Source organism: Leptonychotes weddellii, chromosome 5, assembly GCF_054177405.1.
Source record: "Leptonychotes weddellii isolate Sample4059 chromosome 5, ASM5417740v2, whole genome shotgun sequence".
In the NCBI taxonomy this organism is placed as follows: Eukaryota; Metazoa; Chordata; class Mammalia; order Carnivora; family Phocidae; genus Leptonychotes; species Leptonychotes weddellii.
In genome coordinates, this window is record NC_138373.1 from 76,071,623 (window position 1) to 76,094,255 (window position 22,633).

General features: G+C 37.6%; 1 long non-coding RNA gene across 1 annotated transcript; it reads right to left on the minus strand.

Annotated features, from left to right (window-relative positions):
• Positions 1 to 520: 520 nt before the first annotated feature.
• LOC145721726 (uncharacterized) lies at positions 521 to 21,716 on the minus strand. The gene is made up of 3 exons (XR_014145580.1): positions 17,585 to 21,716; positions 14,732 to 14,811; positions 521 to 2,084 (listed from the first exon to the last, which is right to left on the minus strand). It is a non-coding gene; the product is annotated as an uncharacterized LOC145721726 (long non-coding RNA).
• Between the last annotated feature and the right edge of the window lie 917 nt (positions 21,717 to 22,633).

Genomic DNA, 22,633 nt, shown 5'->3' on the forward strand with positions numbered 1-22,633 from the left:
GTGATAGACATTGGGGAGGGTATGTGCTATGGTGAGCGCTGTGAATTGTGTAAGACTGTTGAATCACAGACCTGTACTTCTGAAACAAATACATTATATGTTAAAAAAAAAGAAGAAGAAGATAGCAGGAAGGGAAAAATGAAGGGGGGAGGATTCGGATGGGGAGATGAGCCATGAGAGACTATGGACTCTAAGAAACAAACTGAGGGTGGTAGAGGGAAGGGGGGTGGGGGGATGGGTTAGCTGGTGATGGGTACTAAAGAGGGCACGTACTGAATGGTGCACTGGGTGTTATACGCAAACAGTGAATCATGGAACACATCAAAAACTAATGATGTAATGTATGGTGATTAACATAATAAAATAAAATTTTAAAAAAAAATTAATAATAATAAAAAAGAAAAACACCAGTTTTATTTCCTGTAAGATTCCTAAGAACTTTTAAAAAGATAATATGCATTGTGACTTTCCAAGGGTGGTGATGGAATATGCAAAAAGTTTGACCTTCTTCACATGGGACTAATTTTGTAGAATTTATTTTGGAAAACAGTGCTCTAGACCAGTGGTTCCCAAATCTCAGGTAATGGAGAATGGATTCAGTATCGTTTGATAAGCTTATTAAAATAATGATTTACAGACCACATCCTAAACCTACCGGCAGGAGAGGAAAACTAAGTATTAAAACAAACACAATCACATCTGGGATTTAAATCTCTATAGATCATAATATAGTAAAATATGTTTATAATATTTGAAAGGCCACAACAATGCCAACCAATATGAAAATATAAAATGACAATTTGGAATGCTCTTCCAAATAAAAGTATTTAAGCCATGAGAGAAACATATATGTATATATATTATGAAAGGTAAGTAGTAAAATATTAGAGGTGTTGGCAAATTTAAATCTATCAATATACCTAGAGACAACTTTGTAATCTCAAGGATTTACGACATCTATTTGCAGTGATTCTCAACCCTTTACTTGTGTGCTTCCTCATATCCATCTTCTTCTTGTGCCTGAGTCAACGACCAGGACTATTTTGTTAAACAACTCCAGGAGTTGCCATTAACATGAGTGGTTTCTCCAAGATTGAGCTCCTGACCTTTTCTTTATATGAAACTACTTCAAGGTATCAGGAATCTTAATCCCTTCTTTACTGAAAACTTTAGAAAATGTATGTACTATACCATGCAGGAGCCCAGTCAATGATATATTTCAGTGTTTAACTGAAGTACCTTATTATTCTTAATAATTACTAAACATCTGTAGAACACACTTCAGTTTTCTAAGTACTTTCACAGGAATTACCTTGTTCCTTCCCTCACAAAAACCTTGTGGATAGAATAAGCATAATTATTTCCATTCAACCAATAAAAATCACTGAGCTTTTCATGTGCTCATACTGTGAAAAAATAATTGAAAGTGATATCAAGGCTCCTGCTCTCAAACAACTGATACCCTATTGGAAAACAAAATCTAAATTTCATATAGGAAACAGCTAAAGTCAATTCAAAGATTTGAATCAGCTAGAGCAGATTAGTATGGCAGGACTTTACATACTAATAGTAGCTAACACTTACTGAGCAATTTTAATCTTCATTCAACCCTTGGGATAGGTTACTACTCTTTTTCAGATCAGAAAACTGAGACCAGGAGAAGTTCAGTAACTTATCCAAGCAAAGAAGTGGTGAACCAGGTTTCAAATTCCAGCTCCATGGACTACTCCTTTTCATCATTACATTTTACTGCCAGGAAAGACAATCTATCTAAAGCAATGGGGACAAATGTCAAGACTAAATCAGAAAATGACTATTCCCCATAAAGCCTGGATCACTGGCTCTACTTCCCAGTAAAAAAGGACTTGGGAGTCAGAGGAAATCACAATAATGAGCCGGTGATTTTATTTTCCCACAGTACATTACCTCTTTGATTCGTTTAACCAAAGCATTCTGATCAAAGGCAACGGCCTCTGCGCACTGATGAAGATGATCCTGATATCGAAGGCAGAGCTGTAACACCTGCTGAGAATCCAATTTCTCCAATTTGGTATTTGTTGGGGAAGTCTGGCCACTCAATAGCCCTTCAAACAGGAAAAAAAAAAAAAAGAAATGAAATGGAAGTTACTATTAACAAACTTGTTTTATAAGTAACTTAATAAGTTCAGTAAAGATGGGGTAGGAGACTAAAATTTAATCTTCCATCTTTTGTTATATGCTAATGACAATCATAGCAACCATCATTTATGGAGCATCTATTATATACCAAGTACTCAGCAAAATGTCTCATATGCATTATTTTCATACTCATAATTGCACTAGAAAGTAAGGTATTATTAGTCCCATTTCATAGGTAAGAAACTTAAGACACAGAGAGATTAAGTAACTTTCCTAAAGTCACATAGTGACTAGTAAGTGGTTTCTCTAGAATACAGCTCCTGACCATAAGACACTATTTCAAGGTATCAAGAATATAAATCCCTTCTTGAATGAAATCTTTGGAAAATGTATTTATTTAATTTCTTTTAATAATTACAATAATTGTCTGACTTTAAAACAAAGGTTGCAGCCAGGGACAAAGAAGGGCATTACATAATGATAAAGGGATCAATCCAATAAGAGGATATAGCAATTATAATATTGATGCACCCAACAATGGAGCACCTTCATGTATTTACATGAAGCAAATACTAAGAGACATAAAGGAAGACTAGGGAACTTTAACATCACAGTTACATCAATGGATAAATCATTCAGACAGAAAATCAATAAAGAAACAATGGCTTTGAACAACACATTACATCAGATGGCCCTAACAGATACACCCAGAACATTCCATCCAAAGATGGCTGAATACCCATTTTTTTCCTTCAAAGATCTATTTATTTACTTACTTATTTGACAGCAAGCGAGCAAGAGAGCACAAGCAAGAGGGAGGGGCAGAGGGAGAGGGACAAGCAGACTCCCCGCTGAGGAGGGAGCCCGATGTGGGGCTCAATCCCAGGACCCTGGGATCATGACCTGAGCCAAAGGCAGATGCTTAACTGACTAGGCCACTCAGGTGCCGCAGAATATACATTCTTTTTAAGGGTATATGAAACATCCTCCAAGAAGATGATACATTAGGTCGCAAAACAAGTCTTAATAAATTTAAGAAGACTGAAATCATATCAAGCATCTTTTCTGACCACAATGGTATGAAACTAGAAATCAATTACATGGAAAGAACTGGAGGGATGCCTGGGTGGCTTAGGCCCTTAAGTGATCCTGGGATCAAGTCCCAGATCAGGCTCCTTGCTCTGTGAGGAGTCTGCTTCTCCCTCTGCCTGCTGTTTCCCCTGCTGTGTGCTCTGTCTCTGACAAATAAGATATTTTTTTAAAAGATTTTTTTAAATCTTTTTTTAAAAAATATTTTATTTATTTGAGAGAGAGAGTGCGCACAATTTGGGGGGTAGGGGCAGAGGGAGAAGGAGAAGCAGGCTCCCTGCTGAGCAGGGAGCCCAACTCGGGGCTCAGATCCCAGGATCCTGGGATCATGACCCAAGCTGAAGGCAGCTGCTTAACTGACTGAGCCACCCAGGCATCCCAATAAATAAAATCTTTAAAAAAAAGAACTGGAAAAAATACAAACACATGGAGGCTAAACAACATGCCACTACACAACCAATGAGTCAATAAATAAATAAAATAGGAAATAAAAAAATACATGGAGACAAATGAAATGAAATGGTCCAAAATCTTTGGGACACAGCAAAAGCAGTTCTAAGAGGGAAGTTTATAGTGATATAGGCCTACTTCAAAAAATAAGAAAAATCTCAAATAAATAATCTAACCTGACACCTAAGGAGCTAAAAAAAAAAGAACGACAAAGCCCAAAGTTAGTAAAAGGAAGCAAATAATAAAGATGAGAGTGGAAATAAATGAAACAGAGACTAAAAAAACAAGAGAAAAGATCAATGAAACCAAGACCTGGTTCTTTGAAAAGATAAACAAAATCGATAAACCTCTGGCCAGACTGACCAAGAAAAAAAAAAAGAGAAGACTCAAAATCAGAAATGGAGGAGAAGGGGGGCCCAAGTGGCTCAGTTGGTTAAGCCTCTGCCTTCGGCTCAGGTCATGATCCATCGGGCTCCCTGCTCAGCGGGGAGACTGCTTCTCCTTCTCCCGTTCCCTCAGCTTCTGCTCTCTCTGTGTCAAATAAATAAATAAAATCTTAAAAAAAAAAAAAAAAAGAAATGGAGGAGAAGAAATAATAACTGACAACACAGAATACAAAGGATTATAAGAGACTACTATGAAAACTTATATGCCAACAAATTGGACATCCTAGAAGAAATGGATAAATTCCTAGAAACATACAATCTTCCAAACTGAGTAAGGAAGAATAGAAAATTTGAACAAACCAATTACTAGTTATAAAACTGAATCAGTAGTAAAAACAACAACAGCAACAGTAACAGGCTCCTTTCAAACCAAAGTCCAAGAGCAGATGGCTTCACAGATGAATTGTACCAAACATCTTAAAAAGAGTGAAAGCCTATTCTTCTCAAACTATTTCAAAAAACAGAAGAGGAAGGAAAACTTCTAAATTCATTCTTTAAGGCCAGCATTACCATTACCAAAATCAAAGACACTACAAAAAAAGAAAAACACAGGCCAATATCCCTGATGAACACAGATGCAAAAATCCTCAACAAAATATGAGCAAACCGAATTCAACAATACATTAAAAGATCATTCAAGTCAAGTGAGATTTATTCCATAGATGCAAGGGTGGTTCAATATTCACAAACTAGGGAATGTGATACATCATATTAACAAAGAAAAGTTTGGGCGCCTGGGTGGCTCAGTCATTAAGCGTCTGCCTTCAGCTCAGGTCATGATCCCAGGGCCTGGGATCGAGCCCCACATCAGGCTCCCTGCTCAGCGAAGAGCCTGCTTCTCCCTTGCCCTCTGCTGCTCCCCCTGCTTGTGCTCTCTCTCACTGTCAAATAAATAAAATCTTAAAAAGATAGAAACCATATGATCATCTCAATATTCAGAAACAGCATTTGATAAATACAACATCTATTCATGATAAAAACTCTCAATAAAGTGGGTTTATAGGGAACATACCTCAACATAAAAAAATATGAAACACAGCTAACATCATACTCAATGGTGAAAAACTGAAAGCTTTTCCTCTAAGATCAGAAACAAGACAAGAATGTCCACTCTCACCACTTTTATTCAATGTAGTGCTAGAAGTCCTAGCTTCAGCAATCAGACAAGGAAAAGAAATAAAAGCATTTAAATTGGTAAGAAAGAAGTAAAACTGTCATTATTTGCAGAAGACATGATGCTATATATAGAAAATCTAAACACTCCACCAAAAAGCTCTTAGAACTAATAAATGAGGGGCACCTGGGTGGCTCAGTTAAGTGTCTGCCTTTGGTTCAGGTCATGATCCCAGGGTCCTGGGATCGAGCCCCACATCAGGCTTCCCTGCTCAGCAGGGAGCCTGCCTTCTCCCTTTCCCTTTGCCCCTTCTCCCTGCTCGTGCTCTCTCTCTCAAACAAATAAATAAAATCTTAAAAAAAAAAAGAATAAATGAATCCAATAAAGCTGCAGGATATAAAAATTAATATACAGAAAAACCTGCTGTACTTCTATACACTACAAATGAAATAGCAGGAAGAGAAATTTTAAAACTCCCATTTAAAATTGCACCCAAGGGGCTCTTGGGTGGCTCAGTTAGTTAAGTGTCTGCCTTCAGCTCAGCTTATGATCCCAGGGTCCTGGGATCGAGCCCCACATCAGGCTCCCAGCTCAGCAAGGGAGATTGCTTCTCCCTCTCTTTCTGCCCCTCTCCCTGCTTGTGCTCTCTCTCTCTCAAATAAATAAAATCTTAAAAAAAAATTAATTTACATCCCAAAGAATAAAATACCTAGGAATAATTTTTTTTTAAAGATTTTTATTTATTTATTTGAGAGAGAGAGAATGAGAGAGAGCACATGAGAGGGGGGAGGGTCAGAGGGAGCAGCAGACTCCCTGCCGAGCAGGGAGCCCGATGTGGGACTCGATCCAGGGACTCCAGGATCATGACCTGAGCCGAAGGCAGTCGCTTAACCAACTGAGCCACCCAGGCGCCCCCCTAGGAATAATTTTAAACAAGGAGGTGAAAGACCTAAACTCTGAAAACTATAAGACACTGATGAAATAAACTGAAGATGACACTAATGGAAAGATATACCATGTGCATGGACTGGAAAAATCAGTATTGTTAAAATGTCCATACTTCCCAAAGCAATCCAGAGATTCAGTGCAATCCCTATCAAAATACCATAGCATTTTTCATGAAACTAGAATAATCCTAAAATTACACAGGAACCACAAAAGACCTGGAATAGCCAAAGCAATCTTGAAAAAGAAGAACAAATCATAACCCCACACTTAAAGATATACTACAAAGCTACAGTAATCAAAATGGTATGGTACTGGCACAAAAACAGATCAATGGAACAGGACAGATAGCCCAGAAATAAACCCACACTTATATGGTCAATTAATCTACAACAAAGGAGCCAAGAATATACAATGGGGAAAAGACAGTCTTTTCAATAAATGGTGCTGGGAAAACTGGACAGCCACATGCAAAAGAATGAAGCTGGACCACTGTCTTAACACCATATACAAAAGTAAACTCAAAATGAATTAAAGACCTAAATGTGCAACCTGAAACCATAAAAGAAAACACAGTCATCTCTTTGGACATCAGCCTTACAACATACTTATGGATATTTCTCCTTGGGCAAGGGAAACAAAAGCAAAAATAAACTATTGAGACTCTATGAAAATAAAAAGTTTTGCACAACAAAAAACAAAACCATCAACAAAACAAAAAGGCAACCGAGTGAATGGGAGAAGATATTTGCCAATGATATATCTGAGAAGGGGCTAACATCCAAAATACATAAAGAACTTAGACACCACCAAAAAAACCCAATCAATCTGATTTAAAAATGGGCAGAGGACCTGAACATTTTTCCAAAGACATACAGATGGCTCATGGACACATGAAAAAGATGCTCAACATCATTAATCATCAGGGAAATGCAAATCAAAATCACAATGAGATAATCACCTTGCACCAGTCAGAATGACTAGTATTAAAAAGATAAGGAACATCAAGTGCTGGCAAGGATGCGGAGAAAAGGGAACTCTCAGACGTTGTGGAATGTAAATAGGTGCAATCACTGTGTAAAACAGTTTGGAGGTTCCTCAAAAAATTAAAAACAGAATTACCATATGATCCAGTAATTCCACTACTGGGTATTTACCTAAAGAAAACAACATTAATTTGAAAAGGTATATGCACCCTTATATTTATTGCAGCATCATTTATAATAGCCAAATATTGGAAGCAGCCTAAATGTCCATTAATAGATGAATGGGTAAAGAAGATGTATAGATCTAGAACACACACACACAGGAATATTAGTCATAAAAAAATGAAATCTTGCCATTTGTGACAACATAGATGGACGCTTAGGGTATAATGCTAAATGAAGTAATTCAGACAGAGGAAGACAACATATGATTTCACTTACATGTGGAATCTAAAAAACAAAACAGACTCTTAAATACAGAGAACAAACTGGTGGCTGCCAGAGGGGAGAGAGGTAGGGGGATGGGTGAAATAGGTGAAGGGGATTGAGAAGTACATATTTCCAGTTATAAAATAAATAAGTCATGGAGATCAAAAGTAGAGAGTAGGGAATATAGTCAATAATCTTGTAATAATGCTGTATGGTGGCAAATGGGGACTACACATCTCTGGTGAGCTTTGAGAAATGGACAGGATTGTGGAATCACTATGTTGTACATCTGCAACTAATACAATGTATGTCAACCTACTTCAATAACAATTTTTTTAAATAGTTGTTTGAAAAACTGAGAAACGGAAATAAAAGTTAAAGAAAGCTGTTAGGAGGAGATGCAAAAATGAATAAATTAAAAAGTGAATAGAATATCAGCTAATGCACCAGAAACTCCTGTTCTTTGTGTTTTCTTCCATTACCAGTTTTGTTGTATAACTATTAAATTCCTTACATTTTATAGGACATTATATTTTTAAGGCCTTTCATATAAACTTACCTTATTTTTCTTTAAGGTGTGGTAGGTAGATCAGGATAATTATTAGCATTTATGTAAGAAAAAAATCAATTAAAGAGGCTAAAGGACTTGTTCATAGTCACACAGCAAAGTCTTGACTAGAACTCAAGCGTACCAACTTTTGGCCAAGTACTTTCTGCCAAGCTAAAGGTTCACAAACTTTTTGGTATTAGGACTCCTTTATCCTTTCAAAAATTATTGAGGACCCCAAAAAGCTTTTATTATGTGGTTTATAACAATATTCACCTATTAAAAGTTAAAACTGAGAAAATTCTTGAATATTTATTAAATTATTTTAAAATAATAATAACCTCATTACATGTTAACATAAACAACATATTTAAAAGAAGTAACTATAGTTTCTAAAACAAAAAAATGGCACTGGTTTAAATTTTGTAAGTTTTTTCAATGTCTGGCTTAACAGAGAACAACTGGATTTTCATATCTGCTTCTGCATTTAATATATTGCTTTTATAATGTGTAGCTTCCGGAAAACTCCACCGTACATTTCTAAGAGAATGACAGTAATTAGCAAGTGTCTACATTATTTTTTTTTTTTTTTTTTTTTAAGATTTTACTTATTTGCGAGAGAGAGAATAAGAGACAGAGAGCATGAGAGGGAGGAGGGTCAGAGGGAAAAGCAGACTCCCTGCCGAGCAGGGAGCCCGATGCGGGACTCGATCCCGGGACTCCAGGATCATGACCTGAGCCGAAGGCAGTTGCTTAACCAACTGAGCCACCCAGGCGCCCCAGCAAGTGTCTACATTATTATTGTGAAAATAGTTTTGTCCTCAGGGAATCCCTAGAAGGGTCCTGGGGATCTCAGGGATCACCTTACCACACTTTGAGAACCACTATGCTAGGCCACACTCTGTTTCAAACCAGAGCCAATGATACAGCATAAGATACACCAAAATAAATATGGCAATGGGGCACATGCTGGGCATGATCAAGATAAACCCACCCACATCAAAGCTCGTCTTCCCTCCTCATTCCTGCCCCTAATCACCCATGTCAAACCTTCACTGATTTCTGAGGTCCTAGAACTTAAACCAGTCTTCTCCCCACCTCCAACCCCCATTTCAACAGGCTGTATGATGGGCTATCCAGTTGGGCTATCCCAGAGAATCCTTGGAAATGCCAGGCAGTGTTTCCAGATCTTCATCTTGCCCCACAGTGCTGGGTTGAACTTGAGGCACTGCCCTGTTCCTCCACATTCCACTGCTAGCACTAGGTCCCTCAGCAGTTCCACTGCTGATCCTAGCACAGCAGAACACCAGTTCCTCCAGCTGAACCTGCCTCCACACAGCTTTTGGTGAAGCTGCTATTTGCAGAAATGGGGATTTATTTTTTAATTGAAACTTTTATTGAGATCCTGTGTATAGGATCTTGTGTATCCCTTTACTCAATTTCCCCCTAAGGTAACATCTTGCAAACCTACAATACAACATCACAACCAGGATATTGACAGTGATACAATCCACTGATCTTATTCAGATGTCCTCATTTTACTTGCACTCGTGTGTGTGTGCATTCATTAGTGTGCATGCCTGTGTACAGTAGTGGTCAACTACAGTCCAGAAGCAGATGATACTCCTGACATACTGCCAAAAGGTCAATAGTAGCCTAACAGTATAGAACAATGCCTACATCATTCGCCTTACTTCATCTCATCACGTAGGCATTTTATCATCTCATGTCATTACAAGAAGGGTGAGTACAGTATAGTAAGGCATTCTGAGACAGAGAGAGCACACATTCATGTAACTTTTATTACTGTATCATGTTATAATTGTTCTATTTATTACTAGCTATTATTAATCTTACTGTGCCTAATTTATAGGTTAAATGTTATAACAGGTATGTACATATAGGAAAAAACCTAGTATTTATAAGGTTCAGTACTATCCAGTTTCAGGCATCCACTGGGGGTCTTGGAATGTATCCTCCACAGATAAGGATGCCTACTAGATTTAGTTCTATACAATTTTTTCACATGTGTACGTTCATATATCTGCCACTGGAGTCAGATCCTGAGCTGTTCCATCACCACAAAGATTTCTTGTGTTGCTTTTTAGAACCACATCTACCTCTCTCTCATTCTCCTCCCCATCCTTAACCTCTGGCAACCACTAATCGGTTCACCATTTTTAAAATTTTGTCCTTTCAGGGGCTCCTGGGTGGCTCAGTCGGTTAAACGTCTGCCTTCAGCTCAGGTCATGATCCCAGGGTCCTGGGATTGAGCCCTGCATCGGGCTCCCTGCTCAGCGGGAAGTCTGCTTCTCCCTCTGCCTCTGCCTGCAGCTCGCCCTGCTTGTATGCTCTGTCAAATAAATAAAGAAAATCTTTAAAAATAAAATGAAATAAAATTTTGTCATTTCAAAAATGTTTTATAAACGGGATAATTTAATATGTAACCTTTGGGGATTGACTTTTTTCACCCAACATAATACATAAGAGATTCATCGAAGTTGTTGCATGTTGCAATACTTTGTTCCTTCTTATTTCTGAGTAGTATTCCATGGTATGTATGTACTAGAGTTTGTTTAACCATCCATCTACTGAAGGACATTTGGGTAGCATCCAGTTTGGGGGCTATTAAAAACAGAGCTGCTATGAATAGTGGTGCACAGGTTTTTGTATAAACAAATTTTCATTTCTCTGGGATAAATGCCCCAAGACTGCAACTGCTGGGTTGCATGGTAATCATATGTTTAATTTTATAAGAAAATGTCAAAGTTTTCTGGAGTGCCTGAAATCAAGAAAATGGAGGAATTTTCAAACCACTAAAATCTAACAAAATTACCAAGGACTAAAACTGACAAAGATACAGTCCCAGGAACAGACTTGAGGAAGAAGGTACCAAAAGCTTTTTGCTGAGGCGCCTGGTTGGCCCAGTCGGTTAAGCCTCTGCCTTCGGCTCAGGTCATGATCCCGGGGTCCTAAGATCTAGTCCCGCATCGGGCTCCTTGCTTAGCAGGGAACCTGCTTCTCCCTCTGCCTGCCGCTCCCCCTGCTTGTACTCTCTCTCTCTCTCTCTAAACAAACTCACAAAAGCTTTTTGCTGTCAATCCAAGAAGCAGGAAGAGAATGAGGTGCCACCATAGAAAGAAAAATGAATGATTCTGTGCTATCAGTATTGGGCCAGAATAATGCAAAGGCCACACAGAAACATTGATAAATTCAACAGTATAAAAATCAAGATTCCTCATGGCAAAAAACACCATAAGTTAAAAAAAAAAAAAAAAACAACCAGCCCCGAGAAAAATGTCTGCAACTCATATCACAAAGAGCAGACTTCCTATAATATAAAGAGCTTCTAGAAACTGGCAAATAATAAATCAGCAAAAGAAAGATGGGCAAAGGCATTTCACAGAAAAGAAAGTATCAATGCCTCAGCTATAAGAAAAGATGTACAAACTCATTCATCATAAGAAAAAGAGAAATCAAAACCTCACTGCAACGCCATTTTTCACCTTTCACATTGGTAAAAACCAAAAGTATGACAAAAACTCCGAAGGTGGAACTATGAAGAAAGAGGCATTGCTGATTAGTGTGTACACCCCCATAGAGGGCAATTTGACATGGATATCAAAATTACAAATCCGTTAAGCCCTTGATGCAGCAATTTCACTACTAGGAATTTACACATAAATTAGCACACATGCCAAATTTTGTATAAGGTATATATAATTATTTGTTACAACGGTGACTATCATAGTAAAAGATGAGCAAAAACTCAATGTCCATCAATAGGGAGCTTGTTAATTAGATCAAGGTATATCCACAAATATATGACCATAGAAAACAACAAAGGAGCTCTGTATATTTTCATACAGAAAAGTCTCCATAAGATATTAGGTAATACATCTTTTGCCTAGGCTGCCAACATGCCATCCAGACTGAGGAAGACCCGGAAAGTTGGGGATCATGTGATCCACGGCCATGGCCGCATGGGGCAAACAGTGGAAGCACCCAGGAGGCTGGAGTAAACAGATACCACTCAGGTTACTCTGGGAAAGTTGGTATGAGGTATTACCACTTAGGAACGAGAGCTTCTGCCCAACTGTCAACCTTGATAAACTGTGGACCTTGGTCAGTGAGCAGACACGGGTAAATGCTGCCAAAAATAAGCCTGGAGCTGCTCCTATCACTGATGCGGTGTGATCAGGCTACTACAAAGTTCTGGGGAAGGGGAAGTTCTCGAAGCAGCCTGTCACTGTGAAGGTCAAAGTCTTCAGCAGAAGAGCTGAGGAGAAGATTGGGGGGGGAGGGTGCTGTGTCCTGGTAGCTTAAAGCCACAGGGAAGGAGGTTCATTAAATGCTAACAAGTGCTTTAAAAAAAAAAAAAAAAGATATTAAGTAATAAAAGAAGGTATATAGGATAGTGTATTGAGTAAGCTACCATTGTATAAAAAATGGGGGATATACAAGTAAATAAAAATATATATTCATATATGCCTATATTTGCATAAAGAAATTCTGGAATGACAAGAGTTAGAAAGATGGAAAGCAAGGGTAAGGGGCATACTTTTAATCTTTTTTTTAAACCATATGAATGTATTTTCCTTCCAGAAAATTTTAAGTAAATAAACTCATTTTAACAAAAAGTGACCAAGGTCTTTCTCATCTGTAAGTAACATCTTCTTGGGCAGTTCTCCTCTCTTTCCTTGCCTCAAGTATCCCCAACTACATAAGCCAAAACCAGTTCCTGGATATCTTTCATTCTCACCAAGGTATATTTGGCTGAATATACCTTAAACAGTAACTTCTCCAAGGCGATTAAAAGCCTCATAACAAACTGTAAACTGGTAGAAGATGGAAACCATATTTTACTTATCTATTTATCTCTTATGTCTGCCATATAGCACCTGGTACATAAAAGGTTCTCAAATTAGGTTAGGAGGATACTGTTGAAATTCCAAGCAAAGAGTGAGCTGAGGAAGATTTAGGGAGAAGAAGCTTTCTCAAGGTCCCTACTCTGTGTTCTCCACATATACTTAAGAGTGAGACCTGGTCTCAGTCTGAATCTGCTCTTCTAAAGTGAATGAGGAAGATTCCCAGTGCTTGAGGAGACCACTGGAGCTTGTATTAAAGAACAGGGAAAAGTCAGAGCCAGCCCAAGCTCCCAAAGGGCTGAAAGGCTGAAGCAGAGGAGCCACAACCCAACCGTGGCTCACAAAACAAAACCTTTACTCTTCCTCTGTAAAAAAGAAAAAAAAAAAAATGGGAAAAGGGATTTTAAGAAAGCTGCTGAGTCTAGAAGGTACACTAGCGTGGTTCAAGTTGAGTTGCAGCCAACTTCAAAGTCAAATAAATTATACTTTAAATTACCCTTATAAATTAAACTGTACCCTCCCCCAATCATCCAAAAATCAGCCCAGGTAGATGAGTCTAGTATCATAATGTGCTTTTTTCAACTCACAGGAGTCTCCGAAAATCTACACAAATCCTGCTCCAGTTCTCAGAAGGAGCAAGACAGGAGGGGGGAAAAAAAAAAAAGAAGAAGATGATGATGATGATAGGCCACTTTTTCTACTCCTGAAGCTACAAAGTTTCAGGAAACAGAGGCCAATTCTAGAGGCAGTAAGTGAAGATTTCCCATCACTCTCCAGTGTCAGGAACCTCCATTTCCCTCATTTTGATGACTGAACCACTCCTACTATCTTCTGATAGGAGGAGGAGGGAGAACAGAAAGGTGGGTAAATTTAGAGATGGTAAATTTTATCATTTGTAGGAGACCACAAACTGCCAGCCCTTCGAACTGTTTTTATTCTGAATGCACATTAAAGTTTTTTTAAAGACTGGATGTTTTCGGTGAGGTGCATACTCTCCTGCTCTCTCAACCCCCACCACTTCCTACTGCCTTATGGCCAGTCCGTGGCCATCATTCACATTAACTGCTTGGCCTCTGAGAGCCTTGGGTTACACCTCAGTTTTAATTCTTACTTACCAACTCTAATAAGAACCTAAGCCCTTAGGTAATAGAGAATGAACCATATAACATCTTGAAGTTATTTTTGTATAGTTTTATAATAATGTTCTTTACTGTTAAGATATCTTCCTTCTTTCTTTTTTTACTTTTTACTATATAAACTTTCAAATATATAGAAAGAAATATGTATCTTCCCGAATTTTCACCACCCAGATTCAACAACATTTTATTCTACTTCTTCTCTATTTTTTCTTTTCCCAAGCCATTAAAAAATTATAGCTATCATAACACTTCAGTCCTAATACTCTATTCTTTATAGAATATTTATGATTAGGTTTTCATGTTAAAATTTCTAGATTATGTCTGCCTTACTGTGTAAGAGAACAGGCTCATTACCCTGAGCTTCCTAATTCTTCTTTAGCTTTAAAACAGTGATGCACACCAAGTATTTACTGAGTTAAAAACCTGATCTAATAGATTCCATATTTACCAGTGGTAAATAGTGGAGGCATTTCTTAGGACCCTATTAGACCCTGGTTGAAGCTACTTTGTTTATACAGGAATGGAGAGTGGGCTCCAGGGAATGAGTGAGGACCAAGACTGATTATTACACAGATCCAACAAACTGCCATCTGTACCTACCTCTTTGTGTAAAGTGTTGAGTGGAAAAATCATCAGGGTTAAAAAGTTAGGAAATATTCTGCTGAGCAATCTTTTTCTTTCTGAAAAACCAAGTAGGAAAAAAACATTTTTCTAAAGTATAGAAGAGAACCATAAGGGTATTAATCTAGGCTATCCCCAAACTGAATTCCTTAACTTTTAAAGGCTTAGCTGCTTCCAAGACTAAAAATGAGTATTATGAGTAGTGAGGCCTCTATTTGAGAAACAGTATAATAAGCTCCATTTCCTGCTACAGAATCCTGAAATCTCTGTAAGTCTGACTAACATTACTGTGAAGGTATAATTAAGCAATAGATTATAAAAAAAGAAATTCTCCCCCAAACCCATAAGGTTTTCTTTAAAAGATTTTATTTATTTATTTGAGAGAGAGGGAGATCACAAGCAGGGGGAGGAGGTAGAGGGAGAAGCAGACTCCCCACTGAGCAGGGAGCCTGATGTGGGGCTCGATCCCAGGACCCCGGGATCATGACCCGAGCTGGAGGCAGATGCTTAACCGACTAAGCCACCCAGGCGCCCCCAATAAGGTTTTTTACTCTATTGGTCATGGTCTATTTCAAAGACAGAAGAACATAAGCCATGTGTATTCTTTAATATAAACTCTAGTTCTCAGGGCACCTGGGTGGCTCAGTTGGTTAAGTGTCTGCCTTCGGCTCAGGTCATGATCCCAGGGTCCTGGGATCCAGCCCCACATCAGGCTTCCTGCTCGGCAGGGAGCCTGCTTCTCCCTCTCCCTCTGCCCTTCCCCCTGTTTGTGCTCTCACATGCTCTCTCTCTCTCTCTCTCTCTGTCAAATAAATAAAATCTAAAAAAATTAAATAAATAAACTCCAGTTCTCAGAAGTTCTCTTCTTTTAAAGAAAGGAAAAGTCTAAAAATACCCGCCCAACTTGGACAGGATCTTATGATGTACACTGGTGATTAATTCCTTTGGGGTATTTAGAAAGAGTGCCCTCCATGACTGGTTCCCTTAGGAACTTTTACTTCCATTCAGTCACCTCAGAGGAGCATCAATCTCATTCAGGAGAAGAAGCCATCCAGATAGGCTATCATCATGGTTTTGGTGCCAACAAGCTCACGGTAATATGTCAACTCACCACAATGTTTGGTGTGGAGAGAAACAACCTCCTAACAGCTTCCAATAACTACCAAAGGGCCAATAAAGAACTTTCTCATTGAGTGCTATAGACTGGTTAAATTTAGGCCAGGGAAGGGAGGCAGCATGATATAATGAAGAAAGTATAAGCTTTGGAGTCAGGTAGACCTGGGAATTTGATTCCAGAGACAGCCATTTACTACCCATGTGATGTAAAAGTAGGAATTTAACTTCCTTGAACTCAAACAGTTTATCTATAAATTTAATGCTATCTACGTTAAAGGAGTACTATGAGAATTATATGACGTTATGCGTAGCATAGTATCTGGCATAGAAGAGGAACTCAATTAATGTTAATTTCTTCACTATCCCCAAGTCTCCAACTACCAGCTGTTGCCATGTCATATAAGCAGGTTGCAAAATCTGGCTGAATGACGGGCCAACCCTACTATACTATGAGTATTTGCCAGCACCTCCTTCTATATATCAGCACTGTAGGAAATACTAAAGAAGTCATCCCATTCCTCAAGCAGATTGCCAGACATAGCAGGAGTTAAATACGATGCAGACATGAATAAAAGCTAAAATTAAAAAGAACAAAAAAGTCCCAAAACCCAATTCATAAATGGGCAGATGATGTAGCAGACATTTCTCCAAAGAAGATATACAAATGTCACTTAGCACATTAAAGATGCTCAACATCACTCATCATAGGGGAAATGCAAAACAGAACCACAATGAGATACCACTTAACCATCAGGATGACTATTATCCAAACAACAGAAAATAACAAGTATTGGTGAGGATATGGAGAAATTGGAATTCCTGTGCACTGGTGATGAGAATGTACAGTAGTGTTGAAATGACAATATAGGGACTTAGAATACTACATCAACTTAGTTGATAAAGCAGTGGAAGGGTTTGAGAGGACTGATTTCAATTCTGAAAGAAATTTTACTGTGAGTAAAATGCTATCGAACAGCCTTGCATGCTACAGAGAAATTGTGAAAGGAAGAGTAAGTCAATGCAGCAAACTATATTGTTTTCTTTTTAAGATTTTATTTATTTGAGAGAGAGAGGGAAAGCACAGAAGGAGAGTGAGAGAGAGAAGGAGACTCCCAGCTGAGCAGAGAGTCCAACGCGGGGCCCAATCCCAGGACCCCGAGATCATGACTGAGCCAAAGGCAGACGCTCAACCAACTGAGCCACCCAGGTACCCTTATTGTTTGCTTATTTTAAAAAATGGCCACAGCCATCCCAATCTTCAGCAACCACTACCCTAATCAGTCAGCAGCCATTAACAACAAGGCAAGACCCTCCATCAGCAAAAAATTATGACTTGCTGAAAGCTCAGATAGTTAGCATTTCTCAGCAGAAAAGTATTTTTATTTTTTTAAAGATTTTATTTATTTATTTGACAGAGAGAGACATAGCGAGAGCAGGAACACAAGCAGGGGGAGTGGGAGAGGGAGAAGCAGGCTTCCTGCTGAGCAGGGAGCCCGATGTGGGACTCGATCCCAGGACCCTGGGATCATGACCTGAGCCGAAGGCAGACGCTTAACGACTGAGCCACCCAGGCACCCGCAAAAAAGTATTTTTAATTAAGGTATGTACATGGTTTTTTTTTTTAGACTTAATGCTATTGGACACTTAATAAACTACAGTACAGTGCAAACATAACTTTTATATGCCCTCAGAAATAAAAAATTTCACTTGACTCACTTTACTGCAATATTCAGTTTATTGAAGTGGTCTGGCACCGGATCCACAGTATCTCCAAGGTATGCCTGCATGTGGCAAAACCATCCTTCAAAAGTGTGGAAGAAATTAAGACATGCCCAGATAAACAAAAGTTGAGGGAGTTCATTACCACTAGACCTGTCCTGCAAGAAATGCTAAAGACAGTCGTCTAGGTCTAGAAATGAAAGGACAGTTGACAGTAACTTTGAGCTGTATGAATAAATAAAGATCTCAGTAAAGGTAAATACGGGCAATTATAAAGGCTAGCATTATTGTAACAATTGTAACTCCATTTTTTGTTTCCTACACAATTTAAGAGATTAATACATTTTTAGAAATTATTAGTTTACGTTTTTGGACAAGGTATAAAGATGTAACGTTGTGACATCAACATCTGAAAGGTGTGAACATGAAGCTGTAAAGTAGCAGAGTTTTTTATGTTATTGATGTTAAGTTGACATGAATTCAAGTTAGAGTGTTATAACTTTAGTGTGTTAAATATAATACCCATGGTAATTTCAAATAAAATAGTTACAGAACATACAAAAGAAAATGAGAAAGGAATTTAAACATTTCACTACAAAAAAATAAATTCAACCCCAAAAAAAGACAGAATGCAGTAAACGAAGGACAAAATAGGCTATAAGGCATAAACGAAACAGGAGCAAAATCACAGAAGTCCCGCCTCCTTAGTAATTACTTTAAATGTAAATGGAATAAACTGTTTTATCAAGACAGGAATTGGCACTATGAATTTGTAAAAAGTATGATCTAACTATATGATATCTACAAAAGACTCACTTTATATCTAAAGACACAAATAGGCTGACAATGAAAGGATGGTAAAAGGTATTCCATATATATAGTAACCAAAAGAGAGCAGGAATGGTTATACTAATTCAAAAAAAATAGACTTTAAATCAAAAAAGGTTACAATAAGAGGCAAAGAAAGACATTATATATTAATAAAAAGTGCAATACAGCAAGAAAGCATAGCAACTGTAACACATTTACACACCTCATCACAGACCATCAAAATATATTAAGCAAGGGGCGCCTGGGTGGCTCAGTTGGTTAAGCGCCTGCCTTCGGCTCAGGTCATGATCCTGGAGTCCCAGGATCGAGTCCCACATCAGGCTCCCTGCTCAGCAGGGAGTCTGCTTCTCCCTCTGACCCTCCTCCCTCTCATGCTCTCTGTCTCTCATTCTCTCCCTCGCAAATAAATAAAATCTTAAAAAAAAAAAATTAAAAAAATATATATATATTAAGCAAAATGGACAGAACTGGAGAAATAGATAGTTCTACAATAGCAGTTGGAGACTTCAAGACTTCAACACTCCATTCTCAATATAAAACAACCAGACAAAAGATAACAAGGAAAGAGAGAACTCGAACAACATAGTAAACCAACTAGATCTAACAGACATATACAGAACGTTCTATACAAAAACAACAGAATGTATATTCTTTTCAAGGGCACATGGGACACTTCCCAGGATAGACCATCTGTTAGGCCATAAATTCTCAATACATTTTAAAAGATAAATATCATACAAAATATCTTCTCTAACAACGAAAGAATGAAGTTAGAAATCAGTAACAAACTGAAAAAGTCAGAAGCCTGTGGAAGTTAAACAACATGCTCTCAAGCAACCAATGGATCAAAGAAAAAAAATCACAGGGGAAATCTAAAAATACTTAGAGATGAATGAAACCTAAAATACAATATACCAAAATTTAAAGGATGCTGCAAAGCAGTGTTAAGAGGAAAATTTATAACTCTGAACACTTACATTTTAAAAAAAGGCTCTCAAATCAACAAGCCAGCATTATAACTTAAGAAACTAGAAAAAGAACAAACCCAAAGCTAGCAGAAGGAAAGAAACAGTAACAATTATAACAAAGATAAATGAAATCTCTGAGAACAGAAAAACAGAGAAAATAAACAAAACCAAAAGTTGATTCTTTCAAAAGAACAACAAAGTGACAACACTTTAGCTAGATGAAACTAAGAAAAAATGAGAGAAGATTCAAGTTATTGAAATCAGAAACAGAAATGGGGATATTACTACTGACTCTACAGAAATAAAACAGATTATAACAGAGTAGTATGAGCAATTTCACATCAACAAATTGGATAGCCTTGATGAAATGGAAAAATTCATGGAAATACAAAAGCTACCAAGACTATCATAAAGAAACAGAAAATCGGAATACACCTCTAATTAGCAAGGAAATTGAATCAGTATTTTAAAAAATATCTCCCAACAACAAAAAAATTCTTGGACCTGATGGCTTCACTGGTGAATTTTACAAAATACTTAAAGAAGAACTAACGCCAGTCCTCAAAATTTCCCCAAAAACTGAGGAGGAAGGAACACTCTAGCTCATTTTATAAGGCCATCATTATTCTAATGGCAAAGCCAAACACACTATAAGAAAAGAAAACTTCTGACCATTATCACTTATGAACAGTGATGCAAAAAGCCTTCAGAAAATGCTAGCAAGCAGAATTCAACAGCATAGTAAAAGGATTATATATCATGACCAAGTGGGATTTATTCCCAGAATGCAAAAATGGTTCAACATAGGAAACTGATTGGGATAATACACAACAGTAACAGAACAAAGGATAAAAGCTACATGATAATCTCAATTGATACAGAAAAAGCATTTGACAAAATTCAACACCCTTTCATGATAAAAACACCCAACAAACTAGGAATAGAAGGAAACTAATAAAAGCCATATCTGAAAAACCCAGAACAAACCATATTCAATGGTGAAAGACTGAAAGCTTCTCCTCTAAGATCAGGAACAAGGCAAGGATGTCCACTTTCACCATTTCTAGTCAACATAGTACCAGAAGTTCTGGCCAGAGCAATTAGGCAGAAAAAAGTAATAAACATCATCCAAACTGGAATGGAAGAAGTAAAACTGTCTCTATTTGCAGATTATATGATATTATATGTAGAAAATCGTAAAGATTCCACAAAAAAAATTTAGAACTAATAAACAAATTCAGCAAAGTAGCAGAATACAGTTAACATACAAAAATCAGTTACAATGAAAACTCTGAAACACTACTGAAAGAAACTGAGGAAGATAAAAATAAATGGAAAGACAACCCATGTTTCATGAATTGGAAGACTTAATACTGGGATTTTTAAGTTTTATTTTTTTATTCAAGTATAATTAACATAAAGTGTTATATTAGTTTCAGGTAAATTTAAAAATTCTATACATTTCTCAGTGCTCATCAAGAAAAGTGCTCTCTTAATCCTCTTTATCACCCATCCCTCCACTCACCTCCCCTCTGGCAACCACCAGTTTGTTCTCTGTATTTAAGAATCTGTTTTTGTCTATTTTTGGTTTGTTTCTTAAATTCCATATGAGTAAAATCATATGCTATTTTGTCTTTATTTCTCTTAGCATTATAACCCCTAGGTCCATCCATGTTGTTGCAAATGGTGACATTTCATTATTTTTTATGACTAATATCCCTGTGTGTGTGTCTATCTACAAATGGACATCTGTGAATAGACACTTCCATATTGAGCTATTGTAAATAATGCTGCAATAAATATAAGGGTGCATATTATCTTTTCAAATTAGTGTTTTTGTTTTCTTTGGATAAATACCCAGTGGTGGAATTACTAGATCATATGGTAACTCTATTCTTAGTTTTTTTGAGGAACCTCCATACTGTTTTCCACAGTGGCTGTACCAATTTGCATTTCCACCACAGTGCACAAGTGTTCCCTTTCCTTCACATCCTGGCAAATACTTGTTACTTCTTGTGTTTTTGATTTTAGCCATTCTGATATCGCGTTGTGCTTTTTAAAAAAAATATTCATTCATTCATTCATAGAGCAGGGAGAGGGGCAGAGGGAGAGGGAGACAGAGAAACTCAAGCAGACTCTGCACTGAGCATGGAGCCTGACTTGGGGCTAGATCTCACAACCAAGATCATGACTTGAGCTGAAATCAAGAGTCAGACACTTAACCAACTGAGCCACCCATTGTGCTTTTAATTTGCATTTCCCTGATGACTAGTGATGTCAAGCATCTTTTCATTTGTCTGGTGGCCATGTGTTCATCTTCACTGGAAAAATGTCTATGCAGGTCCTCTGTCCATTTTTGATTGGATTATTTAGTTTTCTGACCTGAGTCCTCCCTGCAACCTGGTAGCTAGTGTTCACCACACCCTGGTGTTCTCCACTTGCTGAAATATCAACACCCCAAAACTGCAGCTTTCCAGACAAAATGAGGATGGTTGTTTGGGGCACCAAACGATCCTCCCCTTTCTAAAAGAGTTTGCTTTGAGGAACTAAAGTGTTCTTTTTAAAATTGGCATTTAACACATAATGCTTCTTACAGTAGTCTGAAGTATACACAACTTCCTAAAAAATATAGACTTTGCAAGGCACCAAGACTGACGATAAAAGAGGGGAGGCTATCTTTACAGCCAACAGCAAATCACACTGGGGACCTGAAATGTTTCTTTTTCAGATTTTCAGAAAGACAAATCACAGATTCACTTTAAATAAAAACAAATGAAGTATTAGGAAAAGGACACAACCAAAAAGAAATCCGAAATACTAATGCCACAACTTTGCTGCTCAAAAGAGTTGCCCTTCTTGTAGGTATTAACTCACGGCTTCCTTGAAGGATTACATACTCTGCACTCCGATGGATAACAGGAAATACACATAATATACCGATAATGGATGATGTTTATCCTGGAGAAAATACCCTGATCAGATGGAAAGTTCTCACCTGTTAACAGCTTAAAATGTTGAGGCATTTCTGTTGATTGATAACAGCTAATTACTAAGAACAAGATAGATTTTAGGAAAAAAAAAACACCTGATTTTCCACACACGAAGTCTACTAATAAAACGATCTCAATTTCTACTCCACTTATATACAATTAGCAGGAAATAGAGAATATTCCTTCTACATAGATAGAGTTAAGACCTATAGAGAGAGTTAAGGAGCTGCAATAAAGCAAAGTGTCATATAGTGGCA